A 16,420-nucleotide genomic window follows, 5' to 3' on the forward strand; every position below is an offset into this window, starting at 1 on the left:
GAATTTCAGTTTTTTATTTTTATTTAAAACATTATGCTGTCAATGAATATTTTATGAGGAGGTGCATTGCCCCCTGCCTGAGCCCAAAAGGGCCCCAGGTACACATTTACCCTGGGCCAAAGTCTAATTATAGGGGGTTAGCATTGTCCACCTCCTCAAAAAATTATATTACGGGAGAGGGTGTGTGGCCCCCTCCACAAGCCCAAATAGACCCCGGGGACCCCATCGGCTGAGGCAAAAGACTAATTATACGGGAGGTGGGCCATAAGTGGCCCTAGAGACCCATCCCCAGGCCTTTTTTATTAAAAAAAAATGAGAGGGGGCATGTGGCCTCCTCCCCTGTGCCTTCACAGGCTGGTACCCCATTCCATGGGGCCTCTAGTGGGTGCTCCGGTGCCCTCCCTGGTCAATCACAAATAAGTATGTTGAGGCCAAGGAGAAGCCATAGGGCACCCGCAGCTCCAGCCTGCTCCCCAGCACCATCCTGAGTGCTGGAGGGAGCAGGCAGCTAAGTTTACGCCCACCCGCACATGGATTTTTCTACTGTTCCTGCCGGGTGGGAGCAAATTAGAATTTCCTGCCCAGGAGAGTGTGGATAGCATATGCCTGCACACTCCCGGACAGGGAATAACAGTCTGCAAGGGGTGGTCTCTCTGGTACACTGTTAAGTATCTTGCTGCAGGAGATAGGGTCCTCAGGGCAGATACCAACATTGGGAGGGAGGTGTATAGGCCCCCTCCTTTTTTTGGGGCATCAGAGAAGGGGGCCCAGGGCCCATAGAGGCTCAGGGAGGGGCGCTTACGCCCACCCACCCATTATTCATCGCTTTGGCCCTGGGCGATTGGCTCCCTAGGGCCCATTGCTGGCAAAGTAATTGTGCCCACATGCCCCCCCCCCTTTAATTAACATTTTGACCCAGGGGATGGAGTCCCTGGAGCACTTCAGAGTCACAGTGATTGGGGCTGGGTGCCCCCCTCCCCTATATATTTATACAAATAATGTGTTTTTTTTAAGTTGAGGGAATGCGACTTTAAAATAATTTCTACTTTGCCCAAAGGGCCTGGGGGCTGGGAATGCCTACCCTGCCCCCTTATATTATTTTTGGTATTGAACTTTAGGACAGGGGACTAAGTCCCTGAGTCCTATAATGGCTGACACAACATTTTTCTTCATGTGCCTGACACCCAATCAGAGCGCTCTCTTCCACAGGAGCGTCTTCCATGGAAGCAAGTTTGTCCAAGGGTAAAAAAGCTCTCTGGTCCAATCAGGACACTCTTTTTTCTAAAATTGAGTTTCAGAGACTCCTGTTAGTGCCCCTTGAACAAAGCCATCTAGATGTACAAATATCTGTGTCCCTTAATATCTCAAAAACTACAGAATGATTTACATCAAATCCCCAAAATCACGCTTACTTGGCCAAGCTCTAGCTTCCTGCCAAATTTGGTCTAATTCCGTTTCACTGTTTCACAGTAGCACTGTTCAAAAAAGTCTACGAGAACAGCATGGGGCAGATTTACCAGCCCCTCGCGTCATTTTTGCGCCGCAGTTGTGTCCCTTTTTGTGCTGCAGCAGTGGAGTAAAAATGCAGCCCATTAACAACGTGACGCATCTAGAGAGATGCGTCACCTTGTAAAGCCCTGCGTCACATTATACCTGCGTCAGGTATAATGTATGCAGGGTGGGAGTTCCCACGCAAAAAAAGCATTGTAGAAGTGGCACAGTGAAATATAAGGAGTGATGCAGCACAATGAGGATAGGCCTCCCCATGCAATGCTGGAGTTGTGTCGTGTTTGCAACACGACTCCAGCAATGCATCACTTTTGCGCCACCAGATGTGTCTGGATTTCAGACGCATCTGTCAATCCTTGCAACATGGTGCGCTGTATTGTAAATACGGTGCATCCGTGAAGGCGCAAGGGTTTCTCAGGGTGGCGCAGGGAAAGTGCGCTATCTCTACAGTTGTGTCACTTTCTAGTAAATCTGCCCCCAATTGTGTATAGTATGACATAATTAGTGACAACTATTCATTTTCCAGTATATTAAATGTCAATATTTTAAATCTATTTTTTTTTGTCATTTCCATTATATGTATAGGTTCACAGAATTGTGGAAAACATTATTTTTGACACAATATTTTTGTCAACAATATTTTTTACCACAATATTATGTCAGTGAGCCTCTGACAAAGACAGAAGTGGGGATGGTACAATTACTTTTTTCCACAGACAGACAACTCTCGGAAACATGTAAACAAAGTGATTTCTGCATACTTCTAGGACTATGGCCTGGGATCCATCTTCCACAATAACATCCGGTTCAACACTTGGAATTTTCCAATGAGAGGAGTGAAACGCCATTTTGCAGGGCGTCCTCCACTGCCCCATACAGCACAACGGCATTGTCCCATCTCTGCTCGGAGGCTGAGTTGCCGGGGTGTGGGGGCCCAACTGAGGCCTGGGTGAGATCCCCTGCTGGAGAGACAACCCTCCGGCTGAGACTGTCACCTGCCTAAATCCGGGGTCCATGAGTGATCCAGAAGTGAAATGCCATTTTGCAGGGCATCCTCCACTGCCCTATACAGCCCGGCAACATCAAACCATTTCCGCTCGGAAGCTGAGTTGCCAGGTTGTGGGGGCCCAAATGAGACCTGGGTGCGATCCCCTGTGGCCCGACGGCACCCCCACGATGAACCTTTGGCCTGCTGCCCGGGGCCATTCAGTGGGACGCTGATTGCAGCGCGCTCCAGGTCCGGCGCCTGCCTGCCTCTGCAGACTGCGGCCACCTCTCCCCTGCTCTCCCGGAGTGGCGCGCTGGTGCTGCGGCGGCCCTTGCTCTCCGTCGCCGCTGTGGGTAAGTGCTTTGCCCCCTCTGCCTCCACCGCACCCCAGACACTGCCGCAAGGGTGTCCGTGCCCCATCCGCAGCAGTTGGTATCCCGTGGAGGTCCTTCACAGCCTAGCCCAGCGCTCACTTCTCACGGAGCTGAGCCCCCACCGCTCACTCTATGCATGCTGCCGGAGGCATGATTAGGCCCCTCCGTTGCAGCCAAGATCGTGTCAGGGGATCTTTATTGGCACCTGCACCCGTTTTCTGTACCGCCTCAATCTGGCCCGGCACCCGCTTTCCTTCGGCGCCGAGCCCCCGCTAACATCATATTGCTGCCCAGGATATGGCCCGATGCGGCGGTCCTAGGCACTTCGCGGGTCACACAAAGAAAAAGGAGAACAAGTTTCCCTTAACGGCCAACCAATCTAAATACCAATATGTCTCAAGTTCATTGTAAGAGTTTGGTGACAAAAGCTCAGTGGTGCATTACTTTCTTTCAAAAGGTATGAATTTTATTTCATTATTTTTATACTCTTTGATTGTCATTACTTTTCATAGATAGGAATTTCTTTATCAATTTTACACAGAGTAGAAAGTTATCATTTTTTTTAACAAAGACATTTTTTCATACATAGATATTTTTTAGATAAAATAAAGAAGAAAGTGAAAAGAAGAAACATAGTAAAATACATATAATGTACAGGCTATATACAAATTGGATTCTTTGCAAATTCACACATAGTATATTAACCCCCTGGAAAGAACAAGTTAATAGCAACACTATCACACATTCATAACATACACAACATTCTCACCCTATCTACATGCATCACCACACCATTTGAAACAAGGAAGTGAAATCGTGAATACAGGTCTCAGAGTTGAATATGAGACCCCGCACTTGGTCGACGCGCGTTTCGGCGGCTCAGGGCCACCTTCTTCAGGACCTCTTCCGATAAAAGAAAACCCAATATCCAGGGGGTTTAGAGGAGCACATTTTATAGACTCAAGGGAGATTCTTATATTATTATCCTGTATCTGCGTTGGGTATTCCTATTCTATGCGACCTCCAATTTCGCGTTCACTGAGGAGGGTGCTTAAGAGGGTCACATTAATATATCTTCATATAGTAAGGTTATATTTTCTTCCGCTTTATAAGCTAGCTGGTATTGCTAAGGTGTTAGTTGAATGTAGGTTCTATTTCAATTGAGCATAGACGGATGCCTAGCCATAGTTCTCAGTGTCCTCAAAAGCAATTTCCGATTCGGCGTGTCCTCCTCCTAGTGCTCCATACGAAGGATAAGCTAGCTCAATTATTTTCCCTTCGCGGGTCACAGCCGGCACCAATTCCTGCCACAGCCTGCCATCCTTATCGCTGATCTTCCGTTGCGGCCCTTGTTACTTTGACGGCCCTCCCCACACGGAGAGCAGTTTCAGTTTCGATTATCGGAGGTCGCCCTCTTTCAATCTGCATAACGTGCTGTTGAAAGCGCGCCAGGTATGTCGCAGAGCCTCCATTCTTAATCTCTGTAAAGGTCTTGTGCCAAGCCTCTAAGTTACTCGAAATGGCGGCTCCTTAAAAGGCAGGTCAAGGTATTCCACTCCACCCCTGACACTATACCTCTACTTGAAGCTAACCTACAATCACCGCCAATAATCATATGTATTTCTCCTTTGAGTGGTGCTGGTTTTTGAAAATCACCTGCTCTTTTTGCCTTCACTCAATACTGATCTAATCCTGACTTTAAAATGGCGACCACCCAAGACATCCTGACTTAGCATCACAGTGCCTGACATCAAGATGGCACTGCCTCATAACTCTACTGCTCTAATATACAACATCTCACCTCCACTGCTACGCCAATAACCTTATCTTTAAAGTGTAGGTCCCCACCTCAACTGACCCCAACTACACTAGGGCACTTTAGGGCTCTACCTCACTACTCACATTAGTGTCGCTCCCTAACGATCATGGCACGTCTTGCCTTGACGTGGACCGGGGAAAACTCCTACACGCTAGTCTACCCCCTCAACCTCTCCAAAACCGCTTCTAAATACTTCAAGCACGCCACCCTAAAAAGCCACCCTGAGACGCTGATATCTGGCCTGCACCAAAAAGCGGGCAATGGCATTTGCATAAATGACATTATCTTCTTTTCCAGAAGGACAGCTGCCTGGCGCAAAACCTTGACACACCTCCTTAACGTTTGCTCTACCAGAAACATCCCTTATGGAGCCAAACTCACAATTGCTCCCTCTGCTACCCTATGAGCGGATCTCCCCATCACCCTCTACAAAAATGGCATCATTTTGATCCAAGCCTCCACCAATAACCTTAACAAATTTGCAGAACTTTTCACCCTTCTCAGAAACCACATGCACAACACAAATACGGTGACTAACACCTGCACCAATAACCCACTGTCCTGCCAGCCTACCGAGCCCGTCCTCTCGCACACCCCCCAAGCGTTTCCACTGCAGTTCTTCCCATCCCCCCTAGCATGCCTACTGACCTCGACCACGGACAATCCCCAGCACCCCCTGATTGCTGCCCCCCCGGCACCCCCCACCTACAGGGAGATTAGTATGCTCCCACTGACCCCAGATGCAGTCCAAACTAACCCCCCTATGGCACCCAACACTGACCACCCTCACCGTTATAGCTCGCCTACTGGCAACTCCAGCAGAGCCGCCAGACGTCTTCCTCACCTACCATCCACCAAATTCACGAGCTAGATACTCCAAAGACCCTGGAGTCTGTTCAAACCAACCTATCTTCCCTTCCACCCTTACAAGCCGCCTGGACTGCTTCTGCTCATTAAACTTTGCCCCTTGCCTGCTAGCACCCCCAAATTATATTGATATCGAAACTCTATACTCCAGAGCGACTAAACTAACCCAGAGCATCCACAGCTCCGTTCAGGACCTCATGAACTTCCTTCACCTGGCCGAGCTCACCCTTACTAACCTCAAGTCACCTCATACTCCCCCCCCACTGATCGTCGATCCTCCCAAGCACCCACTCCCGCTACCTCTGAGACATCTTCGCCCTCGCAAACAACCTTGCCACCTCTCCAAGGATGAATCCCGTGCTCTCGCACTCTCCTATACCTCTTCCACCACCACTTCTAACCCCCTAGACCACAAGGGAAACAAAATCCTAGCCATCCTCCGAGACCACAACTCTGCCCAAGCCATCCCTTATCCGCAAAACACGAGTCCGGGTCACCCCATCAGTATGGTCACCATTTACCCCAACAGGCCACCTACCCTCCATAACAGAAGTGTGATGAAAAGCAACCTCGCGCCGGTAGCCCTTTCCATCCAGACCCCGGCCACCACCACCCCAGACCCCCCCTTATCTGGTCTCCTAATCAATTGCCGTTCAGCAGTCAAGCATGCCGCTGATATTGCGGACCTCATCCTGAACAAAAACTTAGACCTAGCTCTACTAACAGAATCTTGGCTCAATGAATACTCCTCCCCTTGCCTGGACCTATTAGTCCCTCCCAACTACAATATCGCCAGACTGGACAGACGCTCCAACAAGAAAGGAGGTGGCATTGCCGGCATCTTTCGATCCTCCCTCCTTGTCACTGAACCCTCGGCGGACACCAATGACACCTGCGAATACCTCGGACTCTCCATTTGCAGCATGTCACACTACATCTCTGCAAGGTACACATCTTCTACCGCCCTCCTGGTTCCAATGACTCCTTTACCGATCACCTCTTGGAAATCATCACAACTAAGATTTCCTCCAATGCCAAAGAGATTTTCCTGGGTGATTTCAACCTGCACTGGAATGACACTAAAGATCCCCATGTGGATGCTATCAAAGACCTACTAACTGACCAGGCACTAACTCAAGCCTGCTCTCAGCCAACTCACTCAAAAGGGGCCATCCTTGACTGGATCATTTCCAAGGAATCCTCAGTCAAGCTCATCTCCATAGACCCAAGTGACTGGTCTGACCACCCCTTCATCTCCTTAATTTTACCTGGGACCCGCAAGACTAAGACACCACAACCGGTGATCCCCAAACGATGGACCAGAGCCACTAAAAACCTCGACCTTACGGAACTGGCTCGCTGCAAATCTGACCTCCCCGCACCTTCGTGCATATCCTCGGTCAGCGACCTAAATGAGCATTACTCGTCAACTATATCAATCATTCTGGATGACCTTGCCCCGCTAAAGCTAAAAAGAACACAAGTCAAAGACAGGAAGCCCTGGTTCACTGGTTCCCTCAACATGGAGAGGAGGTCCCTATGACAATGTGAAAGAAACTAGAGACAACACCCCTCTGCGACGCTTCTTAAACTTCTCCGCCAAGCGAGAAACTCCTACAACAAGCACATCCTCAATTCAAAAAAATTATATTTCAGATCTGACCTGGGCAATGCCAAGAATAGACCCTGTAAACTCTTTGAACTGGTCAAACACCAATCCAGCAACCTGGCTAAAACACCGAAGGAATCCCCCAAATCTCTAATATCATCAGAGTATTCTCCTCTTTCTTCACTGATAAAACCACAGCTTTAGGAATTAAACTCAGTACCGCCTCCTACCCACAACCCCTTCCGGACCTGCCCCTTTCTCTGCTACACCCCCTCTAGTCTCTCCTAAAAACCAAGCCCTTTGGTCTGACTTTTAATATTATGACGAAGACTCCATCTCCAAAATCCTCTCTACCCTAAAACCTAACAATCACTTTAATGACCTGCTTCCCTCCAACTGCCTCACTGCTGCCACCCAATCCATTGTTCCTTGCTAGACTGCAAGGTTAATCCCCTCTCTACAACAAGGATTGATTCCGGACCCCTTGAAAGCCGGCCAAGTCCTACCTATTTTTAAAAAACCATCTCTGGATCCAACCTCCCCAGACAATCTCAGATCCATCTCCAATATCCTGCTACTAGCTAAAGTACTCGAGAAATGTGTACAGCAACAACTAAGTCAGCACATCAATAACTTCCACCTACTTGACTGCCAATCTGGGTTCAGACCGGGGTATAGCACTGAAACTACGATGCCCTCCAAGCCCTAGACCAAGGCAAAACCTGCCTTCTAATCCTCTTAGATCTATCCTCCGCCATCGGCACGGTCAACCACGAGAATCTTCTCGAATGCCTCAATCTCAGGATGGGGCTGAATGGTGTGGTCCTAGAATGGTTCAGGCCCTTTCTCCATAATCAATCCCAGAGATTCCTCATCAACGGCAACCTATCAGCTCCCACTCCTGTCACGGTTAGAGTCCCCCATGGCTCAACCCTCTCCCTACCCTTTTTAATCTTTACCTAGAGCCACTCACCGAAGTTCTTCATACCGCCAACATTTCCTACCACATGTACGTGGACGATACCCAAATATACATCAATATCTCTTCGCTTGAGGAGATCCTCTCCCTGAACGAGACCCTGTAACTGACTGCCCAATGGCTAGCCGCTAACCAACTAAAACTCAACGTAAAGAAAGCTGAATTTCTCCTAATCTCCCCTTCTAAAGCCAACCCTGAGATTCAGATGTGGATCAAGGCCAACACAGCCCTAAACTGCCCGCCGACCATTGTGGACTCTGCCAAATCCCTGGGCATAATCCAAGACTGTAACTTGAACATGCAGGACCACATCAACTCAGTGGCTAAAGCAGCTAGATTCCACTTGAGCTACCTTTGGAAGCTCAGACCTTTCATGGAGGCTCCGTACCTAAAAATGGCAGTTCAAGCACTAGTCATCTCCAGACTGGAATATGGTGGCTCCACCCTCACTGGTCTACCCAAGATCTCCCAAGCACCCTTAAAAGCTTGCCTCAATGAGGCCGCCAGACTGCTCACCGGCACCAGGAAATTCGACCACATCTCTCCACATATGAAAGCACTGAACTGGCTCCCCCTAGAGGCCAGAATTCAGCTGAAACTGGCATGCATCACACACAAGCCTCCTTACTCAAACTCCCCTGCTTATCTGGCACAAGAACTAGTGGTATCTGGAGGAAGCAGGAACTCCTGGTCCGCCAGAAACCTCGTTTTTCAACCCACCTTTTTTCAGAAAAAAAGAACCTATAACAGGGCATTCACCTGGCCAGCACCCAGAATCTGAAACTCTTTCCCACCCGCCATCCGAAAAATCCCCTCTTTAGCATGTTTCAAGGAGGCCAAACCTTCCTCATGGGTAAATTCATTGCCTAATGCCTGCCATGCCTAACCTCAAATCTGATGTTTCTAAGACTATCCCTGACCTCAAATCTGATGTTTCTAAGACTATCGCTTCTTCCCGAGATCACCAACCCCCCCGCAGAGAATGTTCAGTGCCTTTATTTTTTACCGACTTTAAATATGTTTGCAATCCTACCTTTGTATCCCCAGTTTCCCTTATGTTCCTTACACCCCAGCCCCTCCTCATCACTTTGTACAGTTCTGTATTTTTCTGCACCTTGAACTTTGTTTGTACACCTCAGTATATCCTGTAAAGCGCTCTGATACCCTCAAGGGTCAAGTTCGCTCTCTATAAAACACTAAAATAAAATAAAATAGATAAATAAAGATGGAAAAAGTGTAACACATGTTTTGATGTGCTAACCAATGGCTTGATTGAATTTGGTTCTCTGGAATTTTGACTCACACTGTTCCCTCGTTTTCATACTGTTTTGACTGCATATGATAACCCTTAGAGGATGAACCTTAATCTTTTCTGAGTTTTGTTGATAGTGTAGTTGCCTTGGAGAGCTCTATGAGATATGCGAGTAACTTGGTTACTAAGCCCTGAGGATGTCAAAAGAAACACATGTGGATACATTTTTTAAAGAAGAAAGGAAAGTAAAGTAGCAGATCCTGGGTACAATGTTTAAGAGTCTATGGGGCATATGTACAAGGAGTTAACGCCGCTGTAGCTTCAATTTTTGTGGCGTTACAGCAGCTTTTCTTTATCTCCTTATTTACAAGTTGCTGCTAACCTCAGTTATAGGCAGTTCTCTGGCGAAAACATACATTTTTAAGATCGCCACTTCTGTTAGTGGTAGTTAACGAAAATGAGATGCAAGGTAGGCATTCCCATGCAAAAGCTGCTGCTAACCCCACTTTGCGATATTTAGAGGGAATTCATTGTATGGTGTAAAACCAAAAAACATTGCCCCTAAGTGCAGTTAGAGGCCGTTTTTTTAAGACCAGAAAATAGCTGGTTTTTAAAATGGTGCAAACACCAGGGGCCTCTTTTCAGAAGGTTTTCGTGCTGGACAGCACTGCAAGGAATGTTTCTGCATTGCCCTGCGACAAAACTACAGGGCAGGAATGCACATCATCAATAAGATAGGGTGCATTCCTGGGTCTCATTCATGAAAAGTGTTGCATTGCTGCGACAAAATAGTGTTGCGCCACTTTTCACTGCGCCCTTCTTGCGACACCATGGATGCGCTGTATTCACAGTACAGAGCTCCATGCTGCAATTAATGACAGATACGTCTGGAGACCTGACATAACTGTCAGCGCTAAAGTCACGTATTGTTGCAGTTGTGTCACAAGCATGACACAACTCCAGCAATGCATGGGGCCAGCCTATCCCTGTGGCACTGTGTCACCTTTATACCTGCCATGAGGTAGGCGCAAGGTACTGACGCAGTGACAGCCTACAATTGTTGCAGTGAACTCTGATGGATTTCACTGTGCCACTTTTATGAGGCTTTGTTGTGTTGGAATGCTCACCCTGCATACATCATACCTGATGCCGGTATAATGTGGCACAGGGCTTCACAAGGTCATGCATATGACTAGATGCATCACTTGGAAAATACGGTGCAACGTGGTGCAGGAATCATGCTGCAAGTATTTCAAGGAAATGATGCACTGGTGGGGTGAAGCTTTCAAAAGGATCTCATGAATAAGCCCACCTGTCTTTTTCCCCTACGCTGATGCACAATTGCTGCCATGCGCCAACGCAGGCACTCTTGCTCCGTGGTGCAAGGGGGACTGTGTTGCGGAGTTGATTGATGCTGTGGCTCCATCACTTCTCGAAACATCTGCAGGTGCGTCTGGACTAGTGGAGAGCTGGAGTGAACCAATTGACCTTCTTGAAGTGTTGTTTCCCTGGTATTTTCTTGAGGGGTGCTAGGCTGTTTGCACAGTTGGTGATCTATCGGTGGAGGTTGCACGCTGCAGTATTGGCGTCCGTACGCGTTGGCAGAGTGGTGGTGCTGAAGGAGTTAACGAGAAGTTTTTTTGTTGGCCTTGATCCAGCTTCAAGGGGAGGCCATGATGGTGGTGGTGTAAGGTGGTCATGGTGAAGACGGAATGTATACAATGATGGTCGGTCCAGGAGAGTCCGGTGGTGTGGCTGTAGTTGAAGTTCCCACTGGCAGAAAATACATGCTCGAGCATGTGTGGGTTTGTGCAGATCTAGCTGCTTGAGTCCGATGTTGGTGAGGTTCCCCAGGAGGGTGGTGGTATTCTGGTCACTGGTGTAGTCCAGCTGGAACTTGAGGTCTCCCAGTAGGATGTAGTGGTGGATGGTAGAGCCTGGGGTGCATGAGGCCTACAATGGCATAAGTGAATGGTGGTCCATAGCCCGGGGGGCCTGTAGATGAAGGGGCTGCAGGGGATGGTGTTGGGGTTGGTCCGGATCTGGAAGTGGAGGTGTTCCATGGTCACCTTTGGGTCATTAGAGTGTGTGGTTAGTCGGAGTGTGCTTTTGTAGATGATGGCACTGCCTCCTCTTGGACTGTCGGGGTGGTCCTTGCAGGTGATTTAGTAGCCGTCAGGGATAGCGATGACGAGGTCTGGTCCAGTTCAGAGGTTGGTCCAGGTTTCCATGAAGAAGGCGATGTCTGAAGAGGTGGCGTCGAGGAGGTCCCAGATGTCTGTGGCATAATTGTGGAGGGGCCACGAGGAGGATGGAGCTGAGCCGGTTAGATGCACTGTTGGTCGGCTGGGCTGCAAGAAGCGCTGGTGTGCTGATGTGGCAGAAGGTGCTTTTGCAATTGTGACAGCCACAGGGTGTAAGGCTATTCTTCGGTGATGCTAAATGGCAGGTAGCATGGTGTCCATAGTTGAGGGCGAGGAGGGTGCTGGTGTTATAGCGATGGAGTGTCCGAGAAGCAGGGTCCTGGTGCTGTGCACGGTACAGGGCCGGACAGACTAGCTTGCCTTTGGCTTCCCTTCGCCACACCAGTGGCATGCCCGCTGTGCATGGCCGCACAGCATCCGATAATAAGTAGTGCTGCAGGAGGGCTGGATAGCCTTGAGGCGGTAAACACGTTAAAGGACACTGAAGAGGCGGGGACGTGAGTGATTGTAGCGGCAGGGAGGGAGATGATAGGGAAAATGGAACTGCAAAAAAGCACAGGAAAAACAAAGCCAAACACAGCAAAGATAAAACAATAAGAAAAAGGTAAGAAAGCAACTGAGAAGGGCAGAAAAATGAACAGGAACAGCAGATGAGAGGGACAGGAGGTCAGTCAAGCCGCAGAGCAGTGACGCTCTACCACTGGACCACCAGGGATGAGGTGCAGGTAGGAGCCTACAGGTGGAGGAGGGACTCATAACACCTGACCTCTGTGTCGGAGGAACCAGCAGCAGCAGATGGGGACAGCAGCAGCAGCAACCAGACGGCATAGCGCTGTGGGAAGAGGAAGTCCACTAAGGGTTAGTCCCCCGTATACCCAAAAGCAAACTAACAGGGGGCAAGGAAAGGCAGCACCACTGGGTTGCCTCTACCGATCTGACAGTGGCGACCAGATTCCGTTCCCCAGTTCCCAAGCAAGTAACACTGGATCAAGCTGAAACCCAAAGGCCTGGGACAGAACTGGCCCCGTGCCCCTGGCACACAAAGTCACCAAAGGCCGTTCTCAGCAAATTGAGTGAGTTAGTGGAATCCCCCACCATTCTAGTGCGGTGCCCTCAGTGATGTAAGTTAGCAGCACCGCAGGGATTGCTCAGGGCACGGTGTGGGTCACCCACAGGAGCTAGGCCTGGGCCTGACCCGTCCCCGGGCCTCCTCCGCTATGCGTCTCAACTTCTCCTCACCTGGACATTGACACTGGGGGCTCAATGCACTGTATATGTGACTCATCTAACAGAAGGCTCAGCCAGGTGGGATTTCACAAGCTTGGGTACGGCAGACGCCGCCAAGTCCACTGGGGAACCTCCTGATGCATGTGTGACGACAGGGCCACCTTAGGCGCAAAGTTGCAGCGCTCCCGCCACACAAGTTTGGTACAGCTCCGGGGCCTCACCCTCCACAGCGTAAGGCCAGCACAACATCCTATGTCCTGTGGTGCAGAGAGGCGCCACACACCATTGATAATCTCCTCCATGCACCCTGTGGTAGTGGTGGATCGTAGTATGTGATGCAGACTGCCCTATATTGGTGCACAGGAGCTCCTCTATGATTCACAGCTTCAAGGGGCGCTTGGCAGGCTTCTCACACATGACAGCAACGTGTCTCCATATGAGCTGCTAGATGTCACCACCAGGTAAGGACGATCACCGCTCATCAGTATCTACCGCCACGGCTCAGTGACTCTACAGCACCTCCGCATCCCACTCTTGGTCCCAGACGCAAGCCCAGTGAGGTCTCCTGCCCTCGGGGAAAATCCGTGCTTTCAAGGTTTTGGATACCATGGTGTTGCAAGGAGTGCGCAATGAAAAGTAATGCCTCACTGGTTTGGCACAGAGATGCGTCTCTTTTCATAGATGTGTCCCTTAATTTACTCTTCCAATGGGACTCTGGCTGGTCATTCTGGCTGTTGGTGGGCTTGGGGACGGGGGTGTTGATCTGTGCTACACTTGTCCCTGGTTGCTACATTCTGCATGCCATTGGTTTTATTTCCTATTTTTCATTGGAGGTGGACTTATAGGCTTTTTTTTGCCTCTAGAGGCAAAGCAAATCACATTGGGCTGACTAACGTGAGTTTTTTTGCCGCTGATGGGACTTTCGTCAGTTTTTGCCTCCTAACGTCAAACTTGTGTCGCCTTCACGCTCTTTTTCACCGCAGATACCTGAAAGTATCGCCTTGTAGCGACGTATTGTAAATACATTGCTAACAGGGAGACAGTTTTTAATGAAAGTCCACGTTAAGAAAATTGCCGCTAACTAGCGTTAGTTAGCGGCAGTCCTTGTACATATGCCCCTATATGTTTTACTTGATTATGCTCACGAAGACAGTGACAATGAAAAATGCTGTTTGAATTTATCCAAGCACAAATGAATGTAAATGTTGGTGATCAATCCTTGTGGCGCAATTTTTTCGATCTAGAATGAGGAATGAAAAGAGGCACATCCATCTAGATACCTCTAAGAATATTTACATATAGTGCATAAATCGTGTGCCAGTGATAGGTTAGCCCATCCTCTTCACCCCCTCTGCAGAATACAACTAGCAGTTCGGTTTCCCATTCTTGCAAATCTAAAAATATATAATGGAAAAAAGCAGAAATATTATTGTGCAAGAACATGGACTGACTCCTCACCCTCGGTGTCTGTATGCCTGGGCTCCGTCTATAACTCTCCTTGCCCCTCTGTGGGTATTGATTTTTCGGGACATTTGCTGATATTGTGCCTAGTTTATGATGAATATCCGCGAGGGAAAGGGGAGGAACGCTCAAATGGGCAGAAGTGTGGCTGGGACCCTGGACCAATTTATAATCAGAGCTAGTTTAGTCTTAGCCCACGAAATTGCCCTGACTGAGCGTTGCTTATTTCTGGATCCCTTGCAATTAAATCAATCGTCACTGGGTGGTTTGATGTCTGCAGGCTCACCCGAAAGTTGTCTGACTATAGGCACATATCCTCTCGACTCGGCAAGAGGTATTAGCCAGTCTCCATCTGTACCGCTGGACATTTCCCCAATAATGGGGTCTCCAACTAGCCCTACGCCTGTTGAGTTGGTGCATGAGGGTACAGCATGCAGCACATTTCCACGTGTTACTACAAGGTCTGTGCCCAAATCTAAATCTCAAGTCATAGAACCACTACCGGAGCCGGCTACAAAGAGGAAGTGGGGAGGGGGCCCCAAAGACAAAAAAATGCAAAGATGCCAAAAACTAACAGGAATGGTGGGTCTGCGACTCTAATACCGTCAACGATAGTTGAGCCTCAGTCTACCACTCCCACATTGGGTGCTTCAAATTTGGACTCAGTTGGTGTTCCCTCGCTTGAAGCTGACGAGGGTTTATGGGTCAGAATGGGGTCTCTAATCTCGGCATCTTTATCCCCAATACTTGAGAGACTGACACTAATTGAGGAAAAACGAACTAATCTTTAACTGTTTGTTGCATCTAATCTTGGTTCTATTAAGGCCACACTGGGGGAAAATAATCGGCCCTCTGAAACTATACCTAATGTGTTGTGTAACCCCATAAATTCCAATTGCTCATCAGCCATCCCTTTAACATCTAATTCAATGCTTTTATTATCTAGTAGGAATGGCGGGCGGGTATTACTTCTGATGTTGGTGTAGTGGCACAGGGAGGCTGTGCGGGCGAGATGGGGAACACATCTAGGTAATTTTCCCAGCTTTTTCCGAGTACTCCTAGAGTGGAGTGAGGCAGACCTTGTGCTAGGACAGTAAGTAACATCCTACTAAACAACCCTATTTGTGGTTTAGATAACCAATCAACTACTGTCCCAGGGCATTCTGGTTGTGATTCCTTAGCAGCGCATTATGGATTGGCAAATAGCTTGACCGGAAATGATTATAAGGTATTACATCTCCCACCTGCCACCGCTCCACTGGTAGTGGTTCTGAGGAATGTACCGACCTTACAACCTGGGCAGACTGAATACACTGACCAGTTAATGGTAAAAACAATGCACTGGCTCAGTGTACATCTGAAGGACGCAGGGGTATGGGGCTGGAATATTTGTAATCAATTGATAATGGCCAGACGTTCATCTTGGGTTGGATACTCCAATAAGGATGGGGGCGTGACTGTGTGGTTGCCTATTTCAACAATGAACACATAGTAAGACTCCTATTGGAGTGCTTAGGGAGTAGAATTGAAGGGCATTGTCCCGGAAAAATAACTCTCCTGCCCCTAGGGTTTTTCTACAGACCTCGTTATTATTACCCGCCAGGAGGGGAGGTTCGTAGTGCCCATCATAGGGCCATATGCCAACCCTTTGACCTTAACCTAGTCAATAGATTTGCTCCCTTGTCTGGCTTAGATGCCTGTGATTGACTGTTACCTGCAGACCCATCAGGGACAGAGAACACCCTTAATCAATTTGTTACTCCCCATGTGATAGATTTAAGCCTTCAGTTAGTAACAACTAGTGGGTCTCAGTGTGCTGAAGGTTTGGTACCGATAGAACAAGATGAAGGTTCAAATCCCAGCACACTAAGCATTTTATCTTGGAACATTGCTGGGTTGCTATAGAAGACTAGCTCATATGTTAGGTCTAGTTTCATAGAGTCCTATGATGTTGTTGCCTTCCAAGAGACCTGGTCTCTGAGTACGATTTTTCGGCCGGGATATTTGGCAATTGGTAAGCCAGCAATTGCGAGCACTAAAAGGCAACCCTCAGGTGGATTAACTATTTGGGTCAGACAACAGGCGGGTTATCAGGTAGAAGAACTAGGGACTGATAATCCAGATATTCAGG

This window comes from Lissotriton vulgaris, chromosome 8, assembly GCF_964263255.1.
Source record: "Lissotriton vulgaris chromosome 8, aLisVul1.2, whole genome shotgun sequence".
Classification (NCBI taxonomy): domain Eukaryota; kingdom Metazoa; phylum Chordata; class Amphibia; order Caudata; family Salamandridae; genus Lissotriton; species Lissotriton vulgaris.